Below are 25,203 nucleotides of genomic sequence, written 5' to 3'. Positions count from 1 at the left end.
CCCTACCTCTGGGGGATACTGGATACTCCCAAATACTCATTTGGTCCCTGTCCTCCCTTCCTAGAAGGGGTGGTGGAACCGACAAGTGATAGGGACAGACTAGCTCAGCCTCAGAAGCAGGAGCCCCGCTAAGGTTGTGGGTGGATAGAGAAATCTCTCCCTCTCCCAGCCCCGCTTTAGCCCGAGAGCTGATGCCCCCGCCAGGAGCGCGGCAGCACCACGGACAGCGCCACCGCTTTCCCCCCACCCGCCCCACTACCCCACAGCGAGCTCCGTGCTCGCCTGGCCCTATTTGGTCAGGGCCACGGCTAGGTCGGATCAATATTTCATGGAGTAAGGGGCTCCGGTTACCAGGCCCGCTCTGAGCCGGAAGGCGCCGCCTGCGCCCGCCTCCTGCCCTAGGGACCCTCCCATGGAAGCCAGCAATCCTCGCGGCCCCAGCCCAGACAGACACCGCCCTCAAAGCCCTCCGCCTCCCCGCCCCGCAACCCCGGCCCCGCACCCTCTCTGAGGCACAAAGCCCCAAGTGCATGCCACATGCTTGCACGCAGCCACTCAGACACACCACACAGCCAGACACGCACTCTACAAAGATTAGGACATACACAAAACAACAGGCACACACCACACCCAGCACGCAAGCAACCTAGACACACAGCACACACACATACACACACCAGATGCCTCACAGACACACATTACACACAGACATATTCACCACAGACCCACAAGCACATCACACAGAAGACAGCCTGCCATTCACACGCACACTCACACGAGGCACAGACCCTCCCCCACATAGACCCTCAGACTATCACTCAGAGCTCCATTCATCATGCACACATACGCACAAACTCTCTCTCTCAAACACACACACACAATATATGCCTTCACAGAGACCCTCAGACATTTGCCGGGGATACACAAGTACATGCCCCACACTACCCAGACCCCCCACCCTCCTGTAGCCCAGGCCTGCCCTCCCACTGTGAGCATGGGAGTGGGGAGGGGCAAGCAGGACTTCCCTCCTGCCCACCTGGCCCTGGTCTTGAGCCCTAAGGATACATTCTCTGTGTCCTCTGAGGGGCCCCTCAAGGTCAATGTCCAATCCCCAGGGGCAGGAGTTCAGTGGCACAAAGAGGTGGGAAAGGGAACAGCAAGCAGAACAGGGCCTTTGAGACCCCAAAGCCTCCTGGTGCTGTGGCTGGGCCCCAAGCTTTGGGGACAGCCTCACCCTCACCCGCGGCCCCCACGGCCTCAGCACTGCCTGGGACTCCAGCCCTCTGGGAGGACTTGAGGCCATCTAGTGCATGGAGATCAGGGGGACTGTGGAGCCTGCAGCTCCTGTTCCCCCCACGAGTGTCCAAGTCCTGCTCAGAGGCGAGGGACACCCATCCAGACACTCAACTCCAAGAGTCCCCCTCTCAAGCAAGGTGGATGACAGTGGCCCACGTTCTTCTATCTACATGACAATCATCGCAGGATTCTCTGAAAGCACCCCATGCCAGGGGTGTGAGGAGAAGGGAGTAGGCTGGCACAGTACAAGACAGTCCCAAATTCTCCAGGCAGATGGAGGGGAGCTTAAAGATTATCCGGGTCCACGTACTTGATGTCTCTGGACAACTTCCCAGTCTTGCATTGTCTACATAACACTGTGTGTCCCTCAGTGATTTATGCCAAATTTCCATATGCCCATATGGCTCATTATTTATTTTCTTGAAATCAACACTCTTAACTTAAATGCATTTATTTTAAATAGAAATTTTGCATGACTACTATATACGGAAAGCCAATACCAATTTTAATAAATAGAAAATGACAGTAAAATAAGTACAGTGAAAACAAAGATATATTATTAAAATTTAGCTACACAGAGCTGCCAGTCAAGATCTCTGCGGGGTTTTTTTGTCTGTTTTTTTACTATGCCATGTAGTTTGCGGGATCTTGGTTCCCCAGCCAGGGATCGAACCCAGATCCCTGGAGGGAAAGGGCCAAGTCCTAACCCCTGGACTGCCAGGGAATCCCCAACATCTCTGTTTAAAGGGGAGGGCAGCAAGAGTTGGAAAGTTGTTAAAGACACACCATCACGGCACTTTCTCCCTGGGACAACTGTGGACTTGACAGAGTTGAAAGGGAACCAATTTTCTCCGTATGCAAGCCAAGGGCAGGCAGTAACACGTCCATGAGCCACTGAAAGTCATCTCAGTTCTCTCTGATGGTAGCAGGCCCATGTTGGGAAGGAAGCTCTAGGCCTGCCTGCCTCCTGCAGGAGCTTGGATGGCACAGAGGCCAGCTGGCGCCCTGTTGCCACATTCCATTCTGGTAATAACAATCCTTAAAAATTGCTAGGTTCTCTCCTATTTACGAATTGTTCTTACACCTACTATCTAATACAAGCCTCACGGCAGGGATGACCATGCCCATTTCTGAATGAGAAAATAAGGTTCTGAAAGGTTAAAAGACTCCCAGAGCCACCCAGCTACATGGGGTAGGTCCATACAGAGGAGCCCCTCAACTCCTAGGCAGATGCTTTTTCTACCCTGCCTGCATCCTTCCACCCCACAGTTGAGAGCCCTTGCTCTGAGCTGGCCCCACGCTGGGCAGTAGGGAGCAGACAGTGTAACCTGGTGTCTGCCTGTGAGGCCCAAATGATCCTGAAAGGCAAATGGGCAAGTGAGTAAGGAGCTAAGGTTAAGAACTTTTCCTTGGGAGTCACACACTGCTGTGTGTCCCTAGCCTGTAAATGTCACTTCTCTGAACCTCAGTTTCCTTGTCTTTAAAATGGGGATAACAGAGAATTTCCTGGTGGTCCATGGCTAAGACTCTGTGCTCCCAGTTTCAGGGGGTCTGGGTTTGATTCTGGTCAGGGAACTAGATCCCAAATGCCGCAACTAAAGATCCCAAATGATGCAACAAAGATGGAAGATCCTGCATGCCACAATAAAGACCTGGATCAACTAGATAAATAGATAAATACTTTTAAAAAATAAAATGTGGATAATAATAGTACCTATCTTATAGGGTGTGAGGATTAAATGAAATAATACATGTGGGGGCTTCCTTGGTGGCTCAGTGGTAAAGAATCTACCTGCCAAGGCAGAAGACACTAGGGAGTTTGATCCTACATGCCCAAGAGCAACTAAGTCCATGTGCCACTATGCGTCAGTGCTCTAGAGCTCAGGAACCTCAACTGCTGAGCCCACACGCCCCAGCTACTGAAGCCCTTGCACCCAACAGCCCCTGATCTACAACAAGAGAAGCCACTGCAATGAGAAGCCCATGCACTGTAACTAGAGAGTAGTTTCCACTCGCTGCAACTAGAGAAAAGCCCAAGCAGCAACAAAGACCCAGCACAGCCAAAATAATTTTAAAAAATTTTTAAATAATAATAATACATGTATATAGAGTCTGGTATAGAGTAAGTGCTCAAAAAACTTATTACTAGGGAAGTACAAAGACTAGAAATAATACAGGTAAAGAACGCCTGATGGGGAGAAATGAAGGCATGCATGGTGCTTCACTGAGGGGAGGAAATGAGTTGAGTTCTAGGAGATGAATACGATTCTGGCAGAGAGAACTGTCCCGACTGCTCATGCCCTTCTCAAGCCTCTCTCTCTACTCTAAAGAGAAATGAGAAAATCAAGGTCTCACCTCCCTAACTCTCTGTTCAGGCCTCTGAATGACATTCGACTGGTTCTTCAGTTCCTGCCCTGCGTACAGCTGCTGCCCCAGGAAAAGACTCCCCTTACAGTCAAAATGCTAGGTCTGCTTTCTCCAGCTGCCACCAGATAGAAGGCTGAGGCCAGGCCCACCTGGCACTGTAAGGATTATAGCAGATGTGTCTTGAAGTACGTGCCCAGATAACTGACAAACAAGAGCCGTGTCTGCGTGTCTGACTTTATGATCCTTCCCTGTAGGCTGCAGTTGATTGGACCAAGATGGGCACCTGACCTCCCCAGAGCCAATCAGATCCTCTCCTGGGAGTTTGGACTTGGATCAGCCAAGCCCTGGCTTCTATCTCTGAATGTAGCTGGAACTGAGGGATGAAATAGAGGAACTATAGGTGGCTCCCATGTCTGGAAAAGCAGAGAAAACCCAGTAGGTAGAGAGAGAAAGGTGAAGGCAGTCAACAAGGCACAGAAATCAGTTGCTTCAATTTCTCTTGGCCAACAGGTCTCATCTTCTAGAAGCTAATGATTTTGCTACTCCTCAGTTCCCAGGAACCCCTTGTGTCCTCATAAGAAACCCTTCTTTATTACTGAGGCTGGTTTGAGTGGGTTTCTGTATATAAGCAAAGACCTAATTAAGGACAGGGGAGAAGCTGGAATTCGGAGGCACAAAGATGAACAATCACTGTGCCTGCACCGGAAGAGCTCAGTTTCACAGGAGACAAGGAAGAAAAGATGTAGACTCTGTGCAGATATGAGTGGGGGTGGGGGTGGGGGTGGGGGTCTCGGCTCAGGAAGGGCCGGGAGGGTTCCTCGGAGGCTTCACAGCAAAAGAGGCAGCTAAGCTTGATTTTGAAGAATGAAGGATGTTCTCCAGGGAGACAAAGCAGAGGTGGGGAGACATTCTGGGCAGAGGGAACCACAGGGCAGAGGCACAGAGGCACAAAACAGCCTGATGTGTTAGAGGACCAGGAGTTCAAAGTGTGAGGAGGGGGTAGGAGGGGAGACCAGGCTGGAGGGGCCATCGGGCACAGATCATAAAGGGCTTTGAATCCCATGCTAAAAAGCCGAGACACTTCCTGCCTTCAATGGGGAGCTATTGAAGTATTTTAAGTAGCAGGGGGTGACAGGGTCAGTTCTGTGTTTTGGGAAGATTGCTCTGGTGCTGGACAGAGAAAGGCCTAGAGAAGGCAAGCCTGGAGGCAGTCAGGCTAGTTAGAATGCTGCAGCAATGATTCATCTAATCCTTTCATTCATAGAACAACTCACTGTTTACCTACTATGCGCAGGGACAAGGCAAAATTAGATTTCTGACTCCACAGAGTCCACAGTCTAGCGAGAAAGAGGGACGAGGAAAAGCAGGTCAGGTGTGATGAGTGTCGTGAAGAAGTACAGGGTCCTATGGAGAGGGCTGATGTTTAGTTTCTGGTTTAGGCTTCTCTGCAGAAATGATGTTCGAGCTGGTACCTATCTGAAGGAGATAGATAAGGAGGGGGAGGGCATTCAAGAATGAAGGGACAGCAGCTGAGGGAGAGGGCGAACAGTACAGATGATCCAAAAAGGTAGGCAAGGACCAGATCCCATACAGCCTTGCAGACTACGTCAGTCTGGCTTTTATTCCAAGAAATCTTGGAAGGGTCTTAAGCAGGAAAATGACACAATCAAACATTTATCTTTAGAAGATCACTCTGACTACAGTGTGAAACATGAAATGAAGCCGGGCAAGAACAGAAACGTCAGGAGACCAGTTTAGGAGGCCGTCACTGTGGTCTAGGTTGAGAGCTGAGGCTGGTCTGGAGCAGGGCAGTGGACAGAGAGAAAGATGACGGAATGGGGAGGGAGTCAGGAGAACCAACAGCCCTTGCTAAGGACTGGCTGTGGAATGTGGGGGTGAAGGAGAGGGAGGTGTCCAGGAGGACTTCCAGCTTTCCAGCTTGAGCAAGTGGGTGGCTGGTGGTAGCAGAGACGAGCTGGGGACACGAGGCAGAGCAGGTGCCAGCGGGTGGAGCTGGGGCCCGAGTTTCCACCTGAGACTGATGGTGAGACATCTAAATGTGGTCCATGAAGTAGTCAGACAGGTCTTGAGCCCAGAAGAGATTAAAGTCAAGTCAAGGAGATTACCCAGGAGTGGGGGAAGAGTGGGCAGTACAGGACAGCTATAAGGAATTGTGCTCACAGCAGGGCCTGGGAGCAGAGGGACCAGAAGGTCTGAGCTTGGAAAATCAGAACCATGAAATCCAAAGGCCACCTCTCAACCCTGGGAGGCATCTGGCTTCAGCTCCATCTCTCCTGGCCAAGTATCACTTCTGGGCACAGGCACCTCCTGGCTGAAATAGCCCTCCCTTCCCCACACACCTCCTTCTTTCTCTGCAAACTCCAAATTACCCTGCAGACCCGGCTCATCCTGGTGAAGACTTCCCTGGTCCAGGCATGTGCTCTCCCATCTGACAACCTGGGGTTGGGACCCCAGCTCTGCCACCTGATGGTTGTGTTACTTTGGCCAAGAAGCTGACTCTCACTCTCATCATCTATACAAGGGCAATAATCTTCCTACCTATTTCATAGGGCTGTTTGAAGATGAAGATGTCAAGTGCTTAGCAGAGAACCTAGCACACAGTAAGCACTAAATAAATGTTACTATTATTAACATCCCACCCACCTTGGGACAGTTAGTCATGCCCTCCACCTCACACCTCCTCCATTTGGGGACTATCTGCAGTCCGTGTTGCTCCCTGCCTCTTCCTATTCCGACCTAGTTTGTGGGGCCATATAATATGCAGGGCCCAGTGCTAAATGAAAGAGCAAGACCCCTTGTTCAAAATTATTAAGAATTGCAAGATGGTGACAGTCAAACATTAAACGAAGTGTGGGGTCCTTCCAAGCACAGGTTGCCCTGTGCAACCACAGACTGGTGAATCCAGCCCTGCCCCCACCCCCTGCCAGCCCAGGGCCTGGCCTCGAGTCAGGGTCAGCCTCAATGCAAGAGAGTTAAAATGCCAACTGAAATTGCATAGGGTTTTGTGATTTCCATCTGGAATTTCATTTTATCCTTCCTATGGATGCATAACATCAACATAGCCGAGGATACTGAAGATCAGAGACAGGTGTGCATTACCAGAGGTTCCCCACCCCCATGAACTGCAGAGCTGGGATGTGCAGAGATGCCTGGCGCCAAAGCCCTGCCTCTTACACTGTGGTTCCCCAGGGAGGTTGGGAGAACATGGGCCCAAGAGATAAAGTTTGTCAACAAGGCCCAGAGAGAGGGAGCTGAAGGGACTGGGACTGGCCTCCTTCCCCCTGGGACGAGTGACATAAACAACCTGTCCCCTGGGCACCCAGGCTGCTGAGCAGGGAAGGGGTATGAGAGGGCAGAATGTCACCCCCGAGAAGGCTCTGCCTGAGGGCCACAGACCCCAGCCCGCAAGCTCTGGAAATCAGCCCTTGTCCTTGCTTCAGAATCTTTAGAGGCTGCCCTAGGCTTCAGGATAATTCCCAAGTCTTTAGTGTCCTGCTAGACAGACCAGGAGGCATGGCCTGACTGTGCTGACTCCTGCCCCCTCCCTCCCCTCCTCTCCGCTGCCCTCTCCACCCTGCCAGGCCTGTTTCCACAACATCAAGGCCTTAGCACACCCGGTTCCCTCCTCCTTTGCCTCCTTGACTCCTTGTCATGCTAGCCTCCCTGCGTCTCTTTTTTCCCAACACATGTCACATATGTTATTACCTGCTCTGGGCCATCTCCCGGCTAGAATCCCCACTCCATGGAGGCAGGAGCTGCCCGACACACAGAGCTTAGTGCATCAAGTGTCCCGTGACAGATGCAGAAGAGCCCTGTACCCTTTCTCCCCTTCCCCCTACACCTCCCCAACCCTCCTTTTCTTGTCCAGGCATCCTGAACTCAAGGTGGAGGAGCCCAGATTTACAAAGGCAAGAGAATCATCACATAGTCTGCACCCTCCGTCCGTCAGTCCTGGACTAGAGGCTGTTCATCCAGTTACATTTAATCCACCAAGCATCTTCCAGATGGGGTGGGGCAGTATGGGTGTAAATGATTCCTATTTTCCAGAGACGTCTGAGTCCTGAAGTGTAACAGAGGCTGGAAGTGGAGGATGTGGGTCCTGAACCCAGGTCTCTCTGGTGCCCAAGAACTTGGAGTCCTCTCTGCCTCTGTGACTCACTGTTCCCAGGCAGCTCACCTCCAACCAGAGAGCAACTGTCTCTAATTCGTGGCCTCAGTTCACACACAGCCCGGGCAGCACAGCTCCTTTGTCGGGTCAGCAAAACACCAGGGCAGGAGACAGCTCCACTGTCAGTGAGAAGCCAGTGCAGAAGGCACCCCTCCCCTGGGTTAACAAGATGCCTACATGCACCAGGTCAGACAAACAGTAGCAGGGGAGACACCCCAACTGTAAGCACAATGCAGGTACAGGAGGCATTCTTGCACCCCAAGTCAGCAAAAAGGCCAGTGTGGGAGACACTTCCCTACCTCCCCCTGCATGTCTTGGGCACATACAAAGTCCTCCAAGGTGATGCTCCTGGGGTGGAGGGTGGGGTGGGGGAGTCAATGGGGCTGGGTTTCGGCTGCTGCCCAGGACAGACAAGGCTGCAGCCTGGGAGTGGGATAGACCCGGTGAGAGTTCTCACATGGCACTAATGAAATCAACCACCAGCCTGCCCCCTCCTCCCCAGGGACCCTCCAGCCTCCAGCTGATGCAATGCCCAGGCCAGATAATTGTTTTCTTCCCTCCTTAAAGGGCCAGCTGCTGTTGCAGCTGCAGGCATCACCCAGACCCCTGACAGACCCTACAGAGCTTAGCACCTGGTTAGGGACAGGGCATGCCCAGAAAGGAGCAGCTCAGCCCTGGACTCCGCTCAGTAAAATCCAATTATGTACAGAGACCAGAAGTGTCTGTGCGCGAGGAGGGAGGGAAGGAGGAGAGTTCAGGCAGAGACAGTGCCTGGCCCACTGAGACCTCATGCCCCGAGGGATGGGATCTTGGTCCCTGCTGAGTTCTCAGCCCTGGGCTCCTATCTGCCTGTCCCATAGGGTCCTTGGCACTGGGCTTGTTCAGGAGTTCAGCAGTTACCTACTGAGCTCCCCTGAGTGCCAGCCTCTGTGCTAAGCGGCTCAAATCCACCATTTCATTTTCTCCTCCCAGCAGATCTAGAAGGTGGGTATGTTTTACTGAAGGAGGCTCAGAGAGGAGAAGTGATTTCCTCAATAGCGCATAGCCAGAAAGTGGCAGAGCCTGGGTTGGAAGCCAAGTTTGCCTGACTCTGGGCTTCGTTCCCTGCAGAGGGTCGGGTAGGTATGGAACCCCAGGGCTGGAGGTCTCTAAGCCAGGCAGCGGGACAGAGGGCAGGGAAGGGGTCTGTGGGCCCTAAACAGGCTCTGAAGGGCACAGAGCTTGGGCTGCGCACAGGTTTCACAGACCCCTTCCCCACTCCTCACCTCCACGAGAGAATGCCCCATTAGGCTGACCACATGCCCCCAGGGATAGTTGGCAGCTGCCTGATGACAGACTAATTGGTGGCTGGCAGCAAAGGTGGGGCTGGCTAGTTAACCCCTTGGTGACCAGGCCTGGCCCAGAAAGGCCCTTGCCCCACCACTTCAGGCCCCAAATTCAAGGACCCCAGACTTAAGAAGTCATCATGAGCAGAAGACTGGACCAAAGGGGTGGCAGCCTTCCTCTCTCCATCCAGACCACACCCCTGGGGCTAGGATTGGACACTGATCTTCATCCAAGCTCCCCAGCCGCAAAGGGCCACATCCAGAGAGCCCCCAGGTGGCAGGGCAGCCAGCGCCCCTGTTCTCTGGCCTTGGTATGGCATCGCTCTCCCCAACCAGGACCATGGGGGCTATGGGCCTTCCCTGTGTTTCCAGGCCCAGGGTACTGGGAAGAAACCCCCTCCTCAGGATTGGTTGTCCAGAAAAGGTGATATGGGCATGAGTCCAGGCATCCTGGGGCCAGCGGCTGAAAACACCCTCCTCTTGAATGAGAGGATGCCCAGGTTGTGCACCAAGGGTCTTGCCAAGCCTCCTTGAACCCTGGATTCCCCACCATGGATTAACCAACTGCCTTTCCTGGCTTCCCAGGAGTCCCCTCTCCACACCCTAGGGCTGGAGTGGGCATTACCTCTTTTCTTTATATGGGGTGGGGGTGGGGGGTCCTCTGGACACCACCATGATGTCTCATTGGAGGAAAGAGTGGCCAGCTTCTCAACCAGGGCACAGGCAGCAAAAAGAAAGGCAGGCTGCCTGCCAGCTCCCTTTCCAGGATAGATTTTAAGCACTTTCCAAAAATGCCATGGGAGGCAATGCTGTTGAGGAGCAAGGGCCCAGGTGCTCTGAGCATCAGCAAAGAACTCAAGACTCTGGGGCCCTCTACTCCATTTTCCGGGCTTCTCCAAACACCTAATGTTCCCTTCTCAAACCTTAGCCCCCACCCGAGTCATTACACACACTGTCATCCTCCTCGAAACCCCCGCCCTAGACCCTAAACACTTAGGTCCCTACGTGGCGCCTCACCATCAGAGACCCTTCCCCCGCCCCGTGGTCCCCCGGACCTCCGCCATCCCCTCCCCACATCCATTCCCAGGCAAGCAAGGCCTATCGACTTACCCGGAGGTGGGGCCGGGGTCCAGACAGGGAGGGGTCTCGGCTGGCCCAGGCGACTCCGCAAGGCGGGGCAGGTGCTGCCCCGGGACCCCGCCCCGCGGACCCGGCGGTAGGCGCGGCCCGGTCCCAGGCGCGCGGCGGACTCCGAGGGGCAGGGGCGCGGGGCGGGGAGGGGCAGTGAGAGAGGCTCACGGGGGCATCACCCGCCACCGGGCCGGGCACCTCCGCTCCGCCCGCCTGCGCTGCCGGCTCCGCAGCCGCCACGGTTGTCAGCCGCCGCCGGGTGCAAAGCCCAAGCCCCGGCTGGCGGGAGGCAAAGAGGGAGGCGGGGCCTGCTGGGGGCGGGGCCTCGGGCGGGCGGGCGGGGCCATCTGAAGGGGCGGGGCCATCTGAAGGGGCGGGGGCGACGGGGCAGGGCCTATGGTGGTGGGCGGGGCCTAAGGGAATCTTGAGCGTCTCGGTTTGCCTGGTTGGGGGCGACCTACGCTAATAAGGCCTCGAAGGGGCGGGGTCAGAGGACACTCCTGGAGTCTACTTTTCTCCAGAACGCTCCTGCTAATGCTTGTCTCCCCCCACCCCCGCCCCCACCTCTACGTCTTTCTGTTTTTTCTCATCTTCCTTCTCTCTGGGGGATCTCCCAGGACCTTACTGGCACCACGATACCTCTGTCACACCGTGGACCAGATCCAGGAATGTCAGATGGTGAGAGAAGGGGGAAATGATCTACAAACTTCAAATCCAGTTTACAGATGCAAAACCTGAAGCCCAGAGAGGAGAGAAGGCTTGCCCAAGTGCCTGCTATGAAAAAAAAAGACCCTTTCAGACGGAGGGTAAGAGAGTAGTTCCTGCCCTGAGACCCAAGTTAACTCCCTCGCCTCCGCTCTCCTCTTCTAGAGCAGTGGTTTTCAACTTAGGGTAATTCTGCTCCCCCTAATTCCAGAGTGTCTGAAAACATCTTTGGTTTTCACATCTGAGATTGCTACTGGCATCTAGTGAGAAGAAATGAAGGCTGCTGCAAGATATCCAGCAATGCACAGGACACCCCCAAATGTCACTAATGCCAAAGCTGAAAAGCCCTTGTCCTAGGGAAGGGCTAACTGGAGGGCTAACTTGGGCTAACTGCCTAACTGGAGCTTCCAAGTGGGCTCCCCGAGCACTGGGACTCAAGGACACTGTATACAGTCTCTCCTAGAGTCGTGCCTGTCCCATCTTCCTGTGCCTAATGTTGTTCAGCTGGTCAATTCCATTTTTGGGCTCCAGTGTTCTAAATTCACTGATTTACAGAGGTGGCAGTATTATTACTGTTTGCCTTCCTAACTGTTCCCTGAAGGCAGGCAAAGCAAGTAGTCTCCCTGCTGAGGGCGTGGATTACAATGTGACTGGGGATTGGAAAGGTGAGGGGGGGAAAGGAAAATGACTGGGATTATTTAATAAAAACAACCCTCCTGGGGATGGTGGAGGTGAAGGACAGGAGAGCAGAGTGTGTGAAGATGTGGAAGACACGAGAGGGCTCCAGATTGCTCTGTGCTCCTCCCATGTGCCCCATCACAAAGCCGGGTAAACCAGCGGCTCCCTTGGGAATCGAGGTCCCTTTGCACATCTGATGAAAACTGGGACACTCCCTCTAGAGAAATGTGCAGATGTACACTTCTTACATAATTTCAGGGACTCCAAAGCTCCATAATGGCTTCTAGAAGGATTGGGCAGGGGGTAGACGGAGGGATAGAGGTTGATCCTTAAGTGCACATAGGAGAATAAACATGGCAGGGACAAAAAAATAAAGCTAGAAGGAATGAATGAAAAGGGATTTGCCTTACCTGATTTCCAGCCCCCACCCTCTGCATAGCGCAGCTTGCGGGATCTTACTTCCCGGACTGGGGATTGAACCCAGCTCAGCAGTGAAAGTGCCCAGTCCTAACCACTGGACCTCCAGGGAATTCCTGCACCTTACCTGATATTAAAACATATTCAGGGGGCTTCCCTGGTGGCTCAGTGGTAAAGAATCCACCTTCCTATGCAGGAGACACGGGTTCAATCCCTGGGGTCAATCCCCATGCTGTGGGTCAACTAGGCCCACGCACAACAACTGTTGAGCCTGCGCTTTAGAGCCTGGGAGCCACAACTGCTGACCCCATGTGCGGCAACTCCGGAAGCTCACTCACCCTGGAGCCCGTGCTCCGAAACCAGAGAAGCCACCACAATGAGAGGCCTTCGCACTGCAACTAAAGAGTAGCCGCTGCTCACCGCAACTAAAGAAAAGCCTGAGCAGCCACAAAGACCCAGCAGAGCCAAAAGTAAATAAAACAAAAACCATCTTCTAAAGCCAGTGTATTTAAAGCAGTATGGTATTGAAGCAGACCTAGAGGAATCAGTAAAACAAAATGGAGAGTAGAAATGGACAACCACACAGCGGAATTCTGTGTAGGATGAAGATAGCACTTCAGGTAAATGAGGGGAAATTCAGTATAGACCTTTTAACAAATAGGTGGACTATCAAGCAAGTTATTTGGGAAAATAAGAGAAAGCTGTGTTCTTACCCTACACGGATATAAATTCCAGGTGGAGCCCATATTTAAATAATAATGCCATAATGTACCAGAAGAAAAATAAGTGAATGTTTTTATGAATGGGAGATGGAATGGAAAAGATTTTCTAAGTATGATGAAACCTGGATGCCAAAGGGAAAACACTGATAAATTTGACTATAAAAATTATAAAACTATAAAAACTTCTATAGAGAAGTGTGATCATATTTAAGTTTGAAAGACTTGACAGACAAACTGGAGGGTCTACATTCCAGTTGCCCTCTTCTCTTGCCCCTCTCGCCTGCCAGCCCCTCCCCCAAGCCGCGAAGGGCATGAGCAGAAGGGACGGACATGTCTGTGACAGTCAAGGTAGAGTACATCGCAAAGGCTCTTCCCACGGCACCCTGGCCAGGGCCCACCTGTTCAGGGGCCGGGAAGCCCCGGAAATCCCAGCCTGGCCATCTGGGTCCACAGCAGGTGCCTTAGCACAGTGGAGCCAGTCTGTGCCAAAGCTGCTCACCACTTCCCTCGTGTGGCCATAGTAGGAACTGCAATCTTTGATTCCGCTTATGCCGTTTCTGGGAGTTAAGGCAGGAAGATTTTTTCTTAATGTAAATAAGAGTTAAATTTTTGAGGAAGCTAACAATGTTCCAGGCCTTGTGCTAAACACTTAACATAGACTATTTCCCTTAAAGCAACCCTTAAAACAACTCTTCTAGGTGGGTCCACTGTATTATCATCTCCATTTGACAGATGAGGAAATAGAATTTGAAAGAAGTGACTTGTCCAGTCTCTTAAGTGGTGCCGTCAGGATTCAAGGGCTGACTCCTGGCCCTACTTTTAATGCAAGAAAGCCAAGTCCTTGGAGAAACCAATAAAACAATGTTGTTTTTTTTAAAAAAATTAACCTTGATCCCAGCCTTATCCCAGGTGCTGGCCATTTAGAATTGAGAAAAACAGCCATTAGGAAAGACAGGCAGAGAAACATTTCTGACTCAATGAATCCTGGAAATAGCAGAGAACATGTTAATCCCAGGAAGGGATGGAGGGAGTGGGAAGGGATCCCAGAGATGTCCTTGAAGCTGAATCTTGTCGAGTTTGAAGGAGGGGTGAAGGAGTGGAACAGAACTTACAAGCCTCCTATGAGAAGGAAGACTGGGGCTTTGGGGAGGAGCTGTTGGGATAGCTGGAGCTGAGGTTGGACAAGTATACTTGACCAAGCTAGGGTTTGGGCACAGAGAAGTTAGGGCACAAAGATTTTGATAACTTTTCCATGTCTATGTTGATCTGGTCTAGGGACCACCTACTCTGCCAATCCAGCCTGCCTTGTTCCTCCCAGATGTTCCCCACCTGAGGTCAAGATGCAGGTTGCCTAAGCCGGAAACGTGGGAGTCAATCTTGATTCACCCTTGTTCTTACCTCCATCCAATTAATTTCAGGGCCTGCCCAGCCTACCTCCTAATGCTCCCCAGGTTTCCTGTCTGCTCTCCACCACTGTGGCCACTCCCCTCCTCCAGACGGCCATCTTCACTCCTGAATCCAGCTGCTGAATCCAGTGACTGAGGCTCACCACCTCCAGACTTTCACATAAATGAAATCCTTCTACAGCAAATCTGCCCACATTCCCCCTCCTATGGAAAACACTTTTCACTATTACATATGGAAATGAGTAAAGAACAAGGTCCTACTACATAGCTTAAGGAACTATATTCAATATCCTCTAATAAATTCATAATGGAAAAGAATATGAAAAAGAATATATATATGTACAACTGAGTCACTTGGCTATATATCAGAAATTAACACAATATCATAAGTCAACAAAACTTCAATAAAATTTGAAAAAAGAAAACCCTTCTTATCAATTCATTCAACAAATGTTGAGCAAGCATTTGTTACATGCCAAGTACTGAGGACACAACAACGGGAAGGACATAGAATTTAAAGCCGATTGGGGTGGCAGACATCAGTCCAATGATTACAAGCTGGGATATGTGTCAGAGGAGGGCCTGACCTAGAAAGGGAGGTCCAAGAATGTTCCCCATGGTATCCATCCAAAGTTTGAATGGCAGTCAACCAGATTAAACAGTCAAGGATGGGGTAAGAGCTGATGCAAAAACCCTGAAGGTGCTTCTCTGAGCCCCAGTTTTCTCATCTGTGTAAGAAGATTAACTGAGTCACTGTGTGTAAAGTCCTCAGAACAAGTCCTAGGAGATAATAAATTTTCCATAAGTGTTAACTATAATAACAATAAGAGTCATCATTATTTAAGTGGAGAGCCATTGGAAGTATATCAGCAAAGAATTACATGAGACTAGAACTTTTTAAAGATCATTCTGGCTGTAGGAAGCATGGGTTGGAACAAGGAAATAACAGATTTGGAGGGGTTAATGAGGAGACTTTAACAGGGGTCCATTGAGAACTATGGGACATTTAAACTAAGGCATCAGAAGGGAATTGGAGAGATTCTATGATTTAGGCGGTAGAAACTACTAACCTTGATCTTTGATTGGTGAAGGGATGCTATAAGGGGTGGCAAGGGACCTCCCCAAATTCTGACCCTGGCAGCAGGGGATGGTGGTGATGTTCTTTACTAGGTAGGGGAGGCTAGAGGGGGACCAGGTTGGGGAGATGCTGAGTCCAGTTCTGGACATGTTCAGATTCAGGTACGTTGGAGTATCCTGAATGAGGAGCTGCAGAAGCATCTGGTTAGGTCTGGAGTTCAGAGGAGAAATTGTGGCGGGAGACACAATTAAAATTGTTGGCAAATACATGAGTATTGTACCACAATCAACTCATCTGGAAAAGGTGGGAGGAAGGAGATAAATGATTTTTAAGGTTTCTCCTGGTTCCAACACGTGTAGGGTTCCTAATGCTGAGGTTGGTAGTACTCCAGAGACAAAGAGAAAAAAACCCGTGTGGCCTGAACTTGGCAGAGGCCCCTGGGAGGCTGTGTGTTATTGTTTCAGCTGACTTTCTGTTACTGAGCAGCTACTGTGAGCCACATGCTCTGCTGGAGAAGGAAGGGTCAGAAGACCCAACCCCTGTCCTCAGGGAATTCACAGCCTAGTGTGGAAACAGAAAGGCCAAGAGCAATTCCAAAATAGGAACCCAAGTGCCCTAAGGCAAGCCTGGGAGACCTAGGGATGCTTCCTGGAGGAAGTGATATCCAAGATAAGAATGGAAGGTAAGCAGAAGAAAGGTGTGTGGGGAATCCAGGCAGAGAGGGTTTTTCCAGTGGTTATTTTAAAGGTTCTCATTCCTGTTGGGTTTTCCAGTTTGGACTCTACCGATGTGCCCTGAGAGTCCATTTCGGATGCTGAAAACCAGACGCTACTACTTGCATCTCTTAGGCTGTGTTGAATTCACCTTCTTCTCCTGGACCCTTCTCTTCAAAACTCTTCCTGCCCAAACTCCACCCTCCCTGCCAGGTCTTGGATGAGGATAGGGCAAAAGAGGTGCCCAGGGTGCAAATTTAGGGAGGCACTCACTCTTAGGGGCATGAAACCTGCTTCCAGCCCTGCACCCTGATCACACAGGTGCTGTTCACACATGTAGATCCTTCTGTTTATTTATTTTTTATTTTATTTTTTTCCAGAAAAAGATATTTTTTTATTCAAGTAACTGCAAATAGGACCCTCTTGGACCCCCCTCCCACCTCCCTCCCCATCTCATCCCTCTGGGTCATCCCATTGCCCCAGCCCTGAGCATTTGTCTCATGCATCGAACCTGGAATGGTGTTCTGTTTCACATATGATAATATACATGTTTCAATGCTATTCTCCCAGAACGTCCCATCCTCACCTTCTCCCTCAGAGTCCATAAGACTGTTCTATGCATTTGTGTCTCTCATTCTGTCTCGCATATAGGGTTATCATTGCCATTTTTCAAATTCCATATATATGCATTAGTATACTGCATTGGTGTTTTTCTTTCTGGCTTACTTCACTTTGCATAATGGGCTCCAGTTTCATCCATCTCAATAGAACCGATTCAAATGCATTTTTTTAATGGCTGAGTAATATTCCATTGTGTATATGTACCACAGCTTCCTTATCCATTCGTCTGCTGATGGACATTTAGGTTGCTTCCATGTCCTGGCTATTGTAAACAGTGCTGCGATGAATATTGGGGTACACGCGTCTCTTTCAATTCTGGTTTCCTCAGTGTGTATGCCCAGCAGATCCTTCTGTTTATGGTGACCCTCCCCCCACCTCCTGAATATTCATTGGAAGGACTGATGCTGAAGTTGAAGCTCCAATACTTTGGCCACCTGATGCCAAGAGCTGACTCATTGGAAAAGACCCTGATGCTGAGAAAGATTGAAGGCAGGAGGAGAAGGGGACAACAGAGGACGAGATGGTTAGATAGCATCACTGACTCTATGGACATGAATTTGAGCAAGATCCAGGAGACAGTGAAAGACAGGGAAGCCTGGCATGCAGTCCATGGGGTTGCAAAGAGTCAGACACCACTTAGTGACTGAACAACAACAACCTCCCCGTCTCATCCTACTCTAAGGCTCAGTTCAGATATCAACTCGTCCTGGACATTTCCCGCTCTCCACAGTCCTCCCCCTGCCTCCTCCCTAGGCCGAGGTGGTCCTCTGTGCTCAAACAGCATGGTGAAGGCTGCACAGCACAGTGGTTGCCAGAGCAGGCTTCGGCATCAGAGTCCTGCTATACTGCTTATTATCTGCGAACTACTCTCTGTGCCTGTTTTCATGGGTGTCAAATGTGGTACCAACTTCACAGGAGAGCTGCAAAGATTAAATGAGAAAAATGTTTGTAAAGTGATCAGGAGTGATTGGTACAGGGAACTCAGTAAGTGTTTGCTATTATGACTTTGTTTATATTTCCTTCTAAAGCACTCCTACACTTAGAGATGTAATCTAATTATTTTCCTGTCTCTGTCTTCACTATATCATAAGTTCCTCGGGGCAGGGAAGAGAAGTAGGAGGGAGAGATGAAGGAGGAGGAAGAAGACCTCCTGGATGACATTTAGCAGGAATGAAGGCTTGTCTGTGACATAACTCATGGAAAGAAATGACAAATCCTCTGGGAAAAGTTCTGGGCAGGAAATCTGGAGCCTTGGGCTCGAGTCACATGGTTCCAGGGATGGCACAGTGCCTGCCAGACTCACGTCCGCTTTGAAGAAAGCCTGCCCAGACCACAAACGGTTGGGGCTCTGGTTTAGACCATATGGCCCCTCTGGCCTCTAGATGTAGCAGATGGGGGCCAGCCCTGAGCCAAGGGTTACCATCTCATGTATTAGCTGGTGACCTTTAACTAATAGCCCAGTACAGCCATCCGAGACAGGCCAGTTAGAGGCTCTCTCGAACCAAGGAACAGAAAGAAATTGTCAGGTGACAGGGAGGTGAGGGAGGGAGGTCAGACTCCAGCAAAGCCCTGAGCGGAGATGAAGAGCAGGGACCAGCAGTGAGCAGCAGCCCAGCTGGAGGGAGGAAGGAGCAGGACTGTGCAGAGACTGGGAGGCTGTGAGCAGTGAGTCCTAGAGCTGCCTCTGGCGTTTGGATGCTGGTCCTTGAGAGGAGCTCCTTTACATGTGAGCCGGAGGGGTCGTTTTCTGTCCCTGGCCACCTGATGAGTCTGACTACTTATCTTCGCAAGTCTCTGCTCCTCAATGAGCCTCAACTGGCCTAGACTATCCTTAAAGTCCTCCCCAGATGGATGTTCCCTTTGAACATAACATGAAATGGTTTTTAGGTTGTGGGCCACTGAGTTCAGCATTAGTTAAGCATGCCCATGATACCCTAGGTCCCTAGAAGGCTTAGTGGCTGGTTAAGGAGCCTGGAGGAGGAACCCAGCACACACCTGGCTTTGAATCTGAACCTCTCCCTTCCGTTGCACCCTTTGTTGGATCACAGAAGAAGTGAGGAACCAGGCTGGGTGTTTCTCCGGTGTCTTTTGGCTGCTGAATGCCCTACCTGTCCCCGGAACACTTTCCTGGACCTGTGTCAGCATTCGGAGGATTTCAGTGCCAGGTCTGTGCCAAAGAAAGTACCACTCCAGGAAGAATTTGAACAAAGAAAGTTTCCTTTTTTGGTGTTAAGATTTCCTGCCTTCCAGCTGTTTGGCTTTCAGCCTGTGCCCTGCCTTCATCCCTCTACGCTAACGACTATGTTGATAATAATACTTTCTTGCCTTTTTATGGGGCTTTGTACTTTTCAGGGCCTTTTCATGCTTGTTATCTTATTTGATACAGAAACCCAGGGAGGATGGGCAAGAAGGAGGGATAGAAGGTAACACCTATCATTTCTCCCATGCCATCTATCCCCTTAAAACAATGTGTTTTAAAAGAATTTAGAAAAATTATATCTTTGTTCTTTTTAATTTTGTTTCTGCCACGCCACCCAGCTTGTAGGACCAGGGATCAAATCCATGCCCCCTGCAGTGGAAGCTCGGAGTTCTAACCAGTGGATTGCCCTTTCTGCTCTTTAACAAACAGATGGGAACGTTGAAACTGAACTTGATTAAGTGATTTGCCCAAGATCACAGAGCAAGTTAGTGGCTGACTGGGTTTAGGAGATTTCCAATCATGGATCGTACTTGAGTGGGACTTGCCTAACACCATCTTGCAAGATGCTACTGGCCGTGGCAAGGCGCCTCTGAGAAAAGTGGTGTTTTGGGCACGGCTGCTCCTTTGAGGCTTCCAGGAGTCATCCATAATCTTACTTCTCCAAGCCCTCAAGAGACTTGACCACCTCCCGGTGGCGTGGATAGCAACAGGAACCCACAGAAGTAAGCCAGGTAAGACATAAGGTTTCAGTAACAGTTCCTCTGGTATCAGTCAGGATAAATGCCATTGGAAGAGTCTGTTTTCTTGTTTTGATTGCTCTTCAAAACAAGGGTGAGACAGGAAACGTTGAGAACTGCAGGTCTATCCCTCCATCATCTCCTCTGAAAAAGAGGATGCAGAGGTGATAGTCCCTACCCTCCCTCCCTCCCTAAACCCTCATTGGCAGCCAGGGCACCCTTTCCCCACCTGTCCGTGTTGGGCCCCCTGCCAATTGTGCTCGTTTCTCTATTCCTACCTCATCATTCCAGAGCCCCTCCCTTCCAGCCACAGCATGGAGTCAAGTTATCATGGGAGGCAGGCAGTAAGTTCACCATCACACGGTTCTAATAGGGAAAGATGAGGAAGCAAAAGGAGCGTGAGACTTTCTCTGTGCTCTAAGGGTCCCCCTTGCACCTGTCCCAATGCCCCAGCAGGGGGCTTAAAGTGCTGCTCTGTGGCATCACCCAGCTCAAAACCTGCAAGCAGCACACCTGGGAAATTAATCATGGCAGTCAGCTTAATGGCCAGGGCAATACCATGTCAGTCTGGGTGAGGACAAGAAAACAGAAAAGGTGCTTGGAATTTCAAACAGAGGTAGTTTATTTCAGAGAACTGGTTGGCTTGAGGGAGCAAAAGAGTAAGGTGGAGAAGACAAGAGATTAGTAGCTGCAGGAAGCTTCTACCACCTCTAGACCTGGAGGATCAAGTGGAAGGGTGCTACTAGATCCAGAAGTGCTACTGGGATATTGCTTTTGAAATGCTGCTGCTGGCAGAACTGCCAGAGGTCACTGGAGCCTAGAGCCACCTCTCCAGTACCACTGACACTTTTGGAAATACTGACGGTCTCTGAACCCATAATCACCAGCTGCTGCCAGAGTCCCCAGCGGATGCAGAGAGAAAATGCTTTCACCTCTCTTGCAGTCATCCCATCTCCAGGCATACAGTTTCCTACCTGCACATCCCATTGATTGAACCTGACAGGAAGTCAGCTAGCAAGAGGAGACTGGGAAATGTAGTTTTCAGGGCCCTTTAGGGACTGGCACTCTTCAGTACAAAGCAGAACATGAAAAAGTTAAGACCAGAGCTCAGAGCAAACAGGCAAATGACCAGCACACATGCTATTGAAACTTACAACTAATTTTGGCACCTAAAGGGACACATGTATGGGACATCAGTTGATAATCTCATTTCTCCATTTCCCCCTTTCCAACAGCCCCTGATTTCCTTTCCAGGATCCAGGTATTTCCAGGAAGCTGACTCTATCAGGGAAAAGGAGGGCTGAGCTGGTCAATCCCACTGGCCAGAATGATTGGTTCAGGGTGGTCGTATGAACTCAGCCTGTCTAATCAGAGTGAATCTCAGGATTTTCTTCTCAGGAGGAAAGAGTATCCCTGAAGACTAGGAGACTAATGTTCAGGCACATATGGAAGCCACATGCTTAGGAAGCTCTGGCATACCTGATCAAGCTCTTGTACCTTAGGGTGCCAACTGCTGGTCACAAAGACCAATTTATAAGCATCATGGAAAACTCTGGAAGAGAAAGGAAGTTCTAGGAATCAGCCACTCTTCTCATGGTCTCATCCTGGGACAGTGGCTTTAAAATATGTTGTACTGTACCCTCAATAAGAAATAAATTTTATAGTACACATGCATTACTAGCCAGATATATAACTGAAGCAGAAGTTTCACAATAGTTTTCACAGTATTTACCCTTGCTATGTGCAATTAATTCAAATTTTCAATTCTACGCTATTCCATTTTTTTTAAATAAAGCTGGTTGCAAACTTCTAAGTGGTTTTATGATCTACTAATAAGCTAGGACCTGCAATTTGAAAAACTTTGTCCTAGACTATGCCATCATCAATTGCCGTAAAATCTGACTTTCCATTTTAAGCATCCTAACCTTTACTAACTTTCCTGCTTCTGTACCCATAGAAAAGTACACAGTGCCCTAGCTCAGAGGCCATGCTCTAGCCAATCTGTGGTGAGGACCCCAAAAACTTACCTCTGCAGATCTTTTCTCTCTTTTTCATTGTCAATTTCTGCCTGTCTACTAGAAAATGCATAGTTTACAAAATTGCTCTGGAGTATTCCTTCTTAAAACTAGAACAAACCAACAAATAAAAACTTCCCTTGACCCCATTTCAACTTCTACTTCCTTGAGTAAAAGCAGAGTAGATATGGTTGAATGGGACATGAAACAGAAGGGTGGCCTAGAGGTGAACTCAGTAGAAGGGGTAAGGACCTTGCCAAGAAGGCAAGCAGCAGGTGTTCCAGGGAGAAAGGCATCATTACTCGTGTAAGCGTATAGAAATCAGAAGTGAATTTCAACCCCAGAACTGCCTTCCTTAATTTCCTCTTTGGACACTTCTGCTTCCTGCCTCCCAAATCTTTGCTGTTTGAGCCTGGACTCTGGAATCAGGGAAACTCAGGTTCAACCCCAGCTCTGCTATTTCTGAACTGGCTAACTGTGAATAAGTCACATCTCCTCTTTAAGTTTCCTCATCTGTGAAATTAGTCTAATAAGATCTATCTTATTGAGTGGGATAAAGATTAAATGAAATCAATATAGGCTAGCTCATATTATCATCAAGGCTTTCCCTGATCATTATGCAAAACCTCACTCCCCCACTAATAATCATTACCCTTGTGACCACCTGTTGAGCAATCCCTCTGTGCCAGGTGATATGCTAGGGACCATACAAACAGGGTTTCCCTGTCATGAAGGATTCCGTGGCACCTTCTCATTGTAGAGTTTTCTCTTTTTGATCATTTAACTAACATTTTTAGAGTGAATACCATGCACCAAGGAGTGGACTGGCTTACTTGCATTAATTCATTCTAGCAGATGTTAATTAAACACCTACTATTGTGTCTGCAACTTACTAGGTGTTGGGAATACCAAGATGAACTTGGCTCTGAACCCTGAAGGGTTCACAATCTAGTTACACAGTAAGTGCTATGTCATTGAGGGTATTTTATGAGATGTTCTTTCCTTCTAGTTTCTTGGTCTATGCAACCCTATCTTTGGCTCCAGACCCTTGGCTGACTGTTTCTGATTGTGTTTTTCTGGCTTGATCTTGGAGCCCTACCTTCAGGACATACCTTTGGGTTCTCAGCTCCCCTCATGGCCATCAGGATTAAGATTAAATTTTTTTGTTCCCTGTCTTTCCCTTCCTGGGATCCCCTTCCAGAGGAAAGATACTTAACAGATGTCCAGAAGACAGGAAAATTGCTGGTCTGGTTCTAACCCCATCACACTTTGAATACTTTCTGTCTTAATTCACTCCATCTCCTAACTGCTAAACCCAGCTGACTTTTTGTCCCTTTGCAGATCTTTTGCCCCTTTCTCTCTTTTTGGTATCATGTATTATTCACTATCCTTTGCATCTTTCACTTCTATGGCTCAGAGGGGTTAAGGAATCTGTTCAATTTTTAAGAAGTAGAGTTGAGACTTGAACCTAGATCTGACTGACTCCAAAGCACATGCAATATCCAATACTCCATGCTTTCTTCCCAAACAGACCAGCAGTGTGGTCTGACCTGTCCAATATGTAGTCATTAACTACAGTTTTTCAAATTTAAATTAAAATAAAACGAAGCAAAAAATTCAGTTGCTCGGTTGCATTCATTGTCTTCAAGTGCTGAACTGCAACATGTGGCTGATGGTTACTATACTGAACAGCACAGATATAAAACACCTCCATCACTGCAGAAAGTTCTACTGGATAGTGTTGGTTTAGACAAAGAGCAGGACAGCATTGGATTAGATGGTGTTCTGTCCTTGGATCCCTTCTCTTTACCCTTTCCTCTCTTATTTATTCTCAAGGAGTGGGAAGCCCTTGTTTGGTCTGCCCAACTGTCTACTCCCACTTTTCCTCCCTACTTGCTATCACACCATATTCACAGCCTTACAGCGGCTACAGCCATGTTTACACGTGACCCTGTGTCCCACAATGATGTTGATTGGTTCAGGGGTAGACATCTGGCTAAAACTAGTCCAAGCAACAGCTCTTTCTCCCAGGAATTTGAAATTGAGCCTAAAATCTAATCACCCTGACTGATCTCTTAAATGGAGATGCCCTGGGATCCGGGGGTGACCACATTTTCTTTGATTTGGATTGGTAAAACTGGTCTTCAGGGAGATAAATAACAAAACAATTATACATATTGGGGAGAGTTAGATCTTGGAGCTCAAAGGATGTCAGGCTTCTGTGTCCTTCTCTTTGAGATCTGCCTTCCTCTGTGATGCCTTTGTGCTCAGGTAGGCTCTTTCTGTAAAGCAGAAGTGGTAGCCACCCACAGATCTTTATGACTCAAGACCTACAGAAGAAAAGTCTAGTCTCTCTATATTCTACATCTTTAGGAAGGCTTTGCTTAGCTTGGTTTGAGTCAAGTGCTCAGCTGTTCAGAAACTGTGATCTGTCTTAACAAGGGCTCCTAGAAAACAAAACCTGAAGAAGAGATTAAGTGCTAAAGCTTTATATGGGATGCACAATGCTAGGGCAGTGAGGATGAGGGAAGCAGGAAAAGATGGCAAGCAATGCAAGGAAATGTTTGTTGCTACTTCTTTACAATGAACTGTGAAGAGACACATCCAGTCTCTGGGCAGGTCTACGCACTCCAACGTGCAGAAAGCCTTCAGACTGTATAGAGAAACTATACCTTCAAAGAGTCCATCAGAGGAAGGGAGGGAGAGCAAATTGTTCCTCCATTAATCATAGTTGGCCCTGAAGTGAAAGTGGCTTAGTCGTGTGCGACTCTTTGTGACCCCATGGATTATACAATCCATAGAATTCTCCAGGCCAGAATACTGGAGTGGGTAGCTATTCCCTTCTTCAGGGGATCTTCCCAACCCAGGGATCAAACCCAGGTCTCCTGTGTTGCAGGTGGATTCTTTACCAGCTGAGCGCCAGGGAAGCCTATATATAATTGGCTCCATGGGCAGTTAAATCTCTGGTACAGGTTATATCTCCTATACATCACCGATCCCTTCAGCAGCTGCTTAGGAAGCCAGATCTCACGCTCTGCGAGGTGGTGTGTCCTCAGGGTCTGGAAAGTGCGGGCGAAGCCAGACTATCCATGCTTGCAACTAGTTGGCTTCAGGCAGTGGAGCTGTGAGGCCTCACTCAGAGCTGATCAGCCATGTCTGTGGTTGAGGTGGACCAAGTATCTAATGGTCTGTGAGCCAAATGATGCAGAGAGACTCTGAGGAGGCCCTGGGCCAAGGTGTGGGGCTCATGATGATTGATCAGGCTGGGTCACACACTTACCCCTACGGCTGATGGGGTACAGAGGAGATGCTGTGATCTCATCCTCCCTCCCCTCCTGTCAGTTCAGATGCTCAGAAAACAGACCCTAAGACAGGGTTAAATGCAAGAAATTCAATACGGAAAACACCTGTGAGAGACAATGGGGGGCCAGACCTGAGAGAGACTGGGAGAGAACCACCCAAAAGTGAGACAGGTCTGACCCTAAGTGAAGAAGAGAGAAGGCAGGATTCTAGGTGGAAGCACCTTAGACTGCAGTGCAGCTTCAAGGAAAGGTTGAGAGGTCACTAAGGAGGCCTTGAGCCAAAGTCGTCCATCAGAAGAGC

The 25,203-nt window shown here is 49.5% G+C and overlaps 1 protein-coding gene across 7 annotated transcripts in view; it reads right to left on the bottom strand.

Moving 5' to 3' along the window:
• RIMS3 (regulating synaptic membrane exocytosis 3) overlaps positions 1-10,599 on the bottom strand; it is a 48,782-nt gene extending 38,183 nt beyond the window's left edge. For 6 of the 7 annotated variants that reach the window (XR_014054861.1, XM_081493966.1, XM_081493965.1 and 3 more), the window contains exon 1: positions 10,288-10,599. The gene's annotated coding sequence lies outside the window, so the exon portion shown is untranslated. The remainder of the gene's footprint in view (positions 1-10,287) is intronic. The other variant, XM_081493962.1, reaches the window with a different exon arrangement.
• Between the last annotated feature and the right edge of the window lie 14,604 nt (positions 10,600-25,203).

Source organism: Giraffa tippelskirchi, chromosome 5, assembly GCF_054371585.1.
Source record: "Giraffa tippelskirchi isolate mGirTip1 chromosome 5, T2T-mGirTip1v1.2.pri, whole genome shotgun sequence".
Classification (NCBI taxonomy): Eukaryota; Metazoa; Chordata; class Mammalia; order Artiodactyla; family Giraffidae; genus Giraffa; species Giraffa tippelskirchi.
Note: the sequence above shows the minus strand (reverse complement) of the source record. Positions and strands in the feature narration are given on the sequence as shown.